The sequence below is a fragment of the Nicotiana attenuata genome, chromosome 7 (genome assembly GCF_001879085.1).
Source record: "Nicotiana attenuata strain UT chromosome 7, NIATTr2, whole genome shotgun sequence".
In the NCBI taxonomy this organism is placed as follows: Eukaryota; Viridiplantae; Streptophyta; class Magnoliopsida; order Solanales; family Solanaceae; genus Nicotiana; species Nicotiana attenuata.
Window position 1 is genome coordinate 34,037,718 of NC_031995.1, and position 5,686 is coordinate 34,043,403.

Here is a 5,686-nt window from a genome sequence, read left to right on the forward strand (position 1 = left end):
AGGTTTTAGACATGGACACCTCCTACAATTATCTCCTAGGAAGGCCTTGGATCCATGCCGCAAGAGTCGTACCTTCTACCCTCCACCAGATGGCTAAGTTTGAACACGAAGACCAAGAAATCATGGTCCATGGAGAAGATGAGCAGTCAATCTATAGGGACCCATCAGTTCCATGTCTGGAGGCCAAGGAAGGTAGCGAGCATATAGTCTTCCAAAATTTTGAGATTGTAGTTGCGGATCAATGTGAGGAAGGAACCCCGTGTCCTTAACCTTTCTTGTCAAATGTGTCCATCAGGTCGCCACTGAAATGATCAAGCACGGGTAAAAGCCCGGGAAAGGGCAGGGGGCACCTTTGCAAGGCATCACAGAACCATCACTCTAACTGCTAGTGAGAAGTTCTTCGGCATGGGTTTCCAAGCCACAGAAGCTACGTGACATGGGCTAATGACTGTAAAAAGAATGGGTGGGCTACATAGAGGAAGAAGATGAGGCCTTCACGGCCGAGGAAATCGATGACATTTGTGGAGCGATGAGGGAGATGTTATATGAGGCTCATATGGTCCAACCGGGTGAAGGCTCGAGCACCGCTGACGTGCAATATGTGGGGCCGAATGCCAAGCTTCAAAATTGGGAGGCTACTCCGTTCCCAGTCAGGAGGGAATCCTGGTAGTTTCAGTCTTGCCACTTTTTCTACATTTCGAGTTATTTCAGGGTGTAACTCGAATGTTTTTTAGTTTAGTGTCTTTTAAATTCTAGTGTAAATCCTCTTATATTTAAACTTCAATGAAATGAAATCAATATTTCATCGTCTATGAATCTCGATTCTTTCTCTATTCTCTCTGATTTTTCGTTATTTTTCTTAACTCTCTTTTCAGTTCTAATAATGCGGACTTAAATAACATGACATGCTTGGGGACTTCATGCGCAGATCCTATCACGCTGTCTAATTGTGAAATAATGAATCACGAAACAAAATATGATGAAGATGCGGCTTTTAAGGATATAAACCGAGAACTGGAACAATTTGAGAATAAGCCTAAGCCAAACTTAAATGAAACCGAGCCGGTTAATCTGTGTAGTTCGAAAGAGGTCCAGGAAACCATGAGAAATATTCACGCTGATGAAAGAACTAGAGATGCATTGATCCAACTTTTGTTCGAATTCAAAGACATGTTTGCCTGGTCCTATGATGATATGCCAGGACTAAGTGTTGATTTAGTGGTGCACAAATTGCCAACTTTTCCCAGTTATCCCCCTGTCCAACAAAAATAGAGAAAGTTTAAAACAGACATCAGTGAAAAAATCAAAGAGGAAGTCACCAAACAATTGAAAGCGGGTGTGATACGAGTGGTATGATACACCACATGTTTGGCTAATGTGGTGCCAGTGCCAAAGAAAGATGGGAAAACTCGAGTGTGTATTGACTATCGGGACTTGAACAAAGCAAGCCCCAAAGAAAACTTTCCATTACCAAACATCCACATCCTTGTTGACAACTGTGCCAAACATGAGATACAGACTTTTGTGGATTGTTATGCTGGGTATCATCAGGTTCTGATGGATGAAGAAGATGCAGAGAAGACGACTTTCACCACACCTTGGGGTACTTACTATTACAGAGTCATGCATTTTGGTTAGAAAAATGTCGGGACAACATATATGAGGGCTATGACTGCCATCTTTCACGACATGATGCACCAGGAAATTGAGGTATATTTGGATGATGTGATCATTAAATCCAAGACGCAGGACGACCATGTGCGAGATTTGAAAAAGTTCTTTAAGCGACTGCGTAAGTATGACTTGAAGTTGAATCCCGCTAAGTGTGCATTTGAAGTACCATCTAAGAAACTTTTGGGGTTTGTAGTCACTCGAAGAGGCATCGAGTTAGACCCAACAAAAATAAAGTCTATTCGGGATTTGCCCCCTTCGAGAACCAAGAAAGAGGTTATGAGTGTGCTGGGTAGGTTGAATTACATCAGCAGATTCATTGCTCAATTGACCCCTACATGTGAGCCCATCTTTAAGCTTTTGAAGAAAGATGCGGTGATTAGATGGACAGATGAGTGTCGGGAAGCTTTCGACAAAATCAAAGAATATCTGTCGAATCCGTTAGTGTTGGTTCCACCCAATCCCGGAAGGCCTTTGTTTTTGTACTTGACGGTGTTGGAGAACTCTTTTGGATGTGTTCTCGGGCAACATGATGTGACTGGGACGAAAGAACAAGCCATATACTACTTGAGCAAGCAATTCACTAGTTATGAAGCCAAGTACACTTTGTTGGAAAGAAATTGTTGCGCGCTAACTTGGGTCGCTCAGAAGCTTAGGCATTACTTGTTGGCCTACACCACCTATCTCATAACCAGGTTGGATCCTCTGAAGTACATATTCCAAAAATCGATGCCCACGAGGAGGTTGGCAAAATGGCAAATCCTGCTCAACGAGTTTGACATAGTCTAAGTCACCCGCACGGCAATGAAAGCTCAAGCCTTGGTGGATAACCTAGCTTAAAATCCTATTGATGATGAATACCAACCTTTGCGTACCTACTTTCTGCACGAGAAAGTAAATTCAGTGGAGGTAATTCCAGAAGACACCAATGCTTGAAAAATGTTCTTCCATGGAGTTGTGAATGCAAAAGTTGTCGGGATTGGGGCAATTTTGATCTCACCCACTGGTCAGCACTATCCGGCCACAGCCCGACCTCGGTTCTTCTGCACAAACAACACTACCGAGTATGAAGCCTGCATTATGTGCATGAATATGGCCATTGATCAGGATGTGGAAGAATTGTTAATCATGGGAGACTCGGACTGGATTATCTGACAAGCTCAAGGTGAATGGGAAACTCGGGATGTCAAGCTTATTCCATACATGCAACATGTTGAAGATCTTAGCAAGCGGTTCAAATCCATCGAGTTCAGTTACATTCCTCCACTTCACAATGAGTTGGCCGACGGCCTAGCTACTTTGCCCTCGAAGCTGCTATATCCAGGCAATGTCCACATTGACCCGCTGGAAATCCAAATTCGAGAAAGACATGGTTATTGCAGCACAGTTGAAATAGAGCCGGATGTTCAACCATGGTATCATGATATCAAACGATCCCTGAAAACAAAAGAATATCCCAAGCAAGCTAGTGGAGACCAAAAGAGAACCATTAGAAGGCTTGCTAGTGGGTTCTTCTTGAGCGGAGAAGTCTTGTACAAAAGGACTCATGATCTGAACCTTCTAAGATGTGTGGATGACCAACACTACAAGAAAATGAGGCTTTAGCGAGGGGAAATCTGGTCGTTAAAAGCAATTCTGGTCGTTATAAGTTGATTGCCGGTTGTTAAAAGTCCCGGCGTAAAAAGTTAACGACCGGTTTACAATCCGGTCGTTAAAGGATCTTTAGCGACGACATAATTTCCTGTCGTTAAACATACTTTTTAGCGACAGGATTTTCCCCTCGCTAATTTGTTGTCCAGTCATTAAAAGTCTTTAATGGCAACAATGTATTAAGTCAATTCAAGTGCTTTTAGTGACCGACATTCCCTTTGTTAATTGTATAATTACTTTTAACAACCAAAACTCTCTTTGTTAATAGTCATTTATCTGTTTGAGAAACCTGTCGCTAAAGAGTTTTAATGACCACTTTTTTCTTCGCTAATATGAAAATGTAATAAATATAATTTAAAATTAAATTACGTGAATAGTAATAATTATTTATATTCTTTCATACACACGCTCAACAACATTGGAAAATAAACCAAATACTTGATATCTTGTTAATACAAAGAACTAAAGTATCATATTTACCAAAAACCAATACAAATTGTAAGAAACCCATCTTAGTGAAACAATGAAAAGTAAAAATAACGCAAACCCATCCAAGAGACAACCGGAAGCATAAAGTGAGATGAGTATCATCATTTTTAATAATTCCTAAAAAGAAAAAAAGTAAAATTGCAGCATATATATATACATAAGACGATGTCTTTAAACCATCGTTGACGAACCAAAAACCACTTGTACTTCAACTTGCTCTATACTTTCTTCAAGGATAGGTTCTTCGGGCTTCACGTTTTTAATCTGCTAAAATAACAAATTTACGCCAGTTTAATAACAAAGAATAAACAACTAAAGAAGAAAATGAGGGAAAATGTATCAACAGCCAGTTAATTAATATGAATTAATTACTTCTATTCGTCAAAACAAGCAAATATGACAATATTAGCAAAAAGCTCGATTGAAGAACAAATAAGAATCTATTCTTGATAAGTTACTACACAACGTGCAACACTTAACAACCATTACTTACAAGCTTTCATCCAACAGTAAGCTGCGAAATTTCTCTAACTTAGCTGCATCATTTCTGAGAGTGCCAAAAGTTCATAAAAACCCATCTTTACAGACTAGTGCACTGAACAAATATAAATAGGCACCAAAAGAAGCAAAAAACAGAACTTCTAAAGGAAGTAGTTCAAGAAAGATGCAGAAGCTGGGTGAATTCAAGCTGCCTAACTTCTTCAACTATCCACCTTACTTCACTTTGCAGCCTGTAAGGGAAACTAGGGAGAAGCAGATACAGCTATGGAAGGAGCTCTTAATTGATTTCTGTCGAACCCAAAAGGTCTTTGTAATTGGGCTGGAGGAAGACTTTCCATTGTTCAGTAATCCTGCTATTGAAAGATCTCCGATTCATGAAGCTAGGGAGGCATTTCTCCCAACTTATGTTTCTGATGGTCGTGCAGAATGGATGGATAAAGGTCATAGAAAATGTCTAATCTTACGACATCGCATTCAGGACTGGGCAGACTTGATTTAAAACTTTGTTAAGGAGTATGGGCTGGAGGACAGTGTCATGACGTTAGTTGAAGAAATACGTTCTGGGACAGAGTCCTGTGGAACAGAGCATCATGGAATGGACCGTACAATTCTTATGCGAGCTTTGAAGCTGCTTGAACATAAAGGGAAACTTGCGATATTTAAGGGAACTTCAGCTGATGATGAAGGTGTCAAATTTTCTCTGTAAACCACCTTGATGGACTCCTTTTGTGTACAATGAGTGAGAATTGTACTGAGTATTTATGTCATGAATTACTTGGTGGAGCCAAATGTCTTTCCCTTTGTTTATTTTAATAAGTTGAATGGTGTTTTGTGTTGTTATGGTGGAATTGTTGGTGTTTAAATGATATTTTATGCCTAAATAGAGGAAAATAGTTTTGAAACTTGACAAAACATAATTATCTTATAGACCATAGCAAGTACCTTTAGCATTTCAAGTACCCGGTTCAGATGTTACCTAGCCAAACCCGCCACCTCATGTGCCAAAGTCAAACGGTTGTTCTTCCTTCTCCGCTTCTCTATACTAGTAAGAGAGATTGAACCTGTCGCTAAAGAGTTCTCTATTGCAATGTTTTTTGGCGGGTCACTTCGATTCGCAGGCAGGATATAGAAATCGGGCCAAGGTTCCGAAGGAAAGATAGATGTGAACTAACACAATCACTATAATCATCCCTCTTGTATGTATATAAATTTTTCGTTGAAAAGAGGGGATTATTTTCGACCGCTCTTAGTTCTTGGACCGAATTCTAAAATGAAATTATAGGTACAGAAAAGGGGAAAACATGGACTTTAAGGATCCAATACAGCAAAGAGCATTCTATTAATTTGGTGTTAGTAATACCTTTACTAACACCAA

General features: G+C 40.0%; 1 pseudogene; it reads left to right on the top strand.

Moving 5' to 3' along the window:
• Positions 4,313-5,045, top strand: LOC109230442 (annotated as a pseudogene).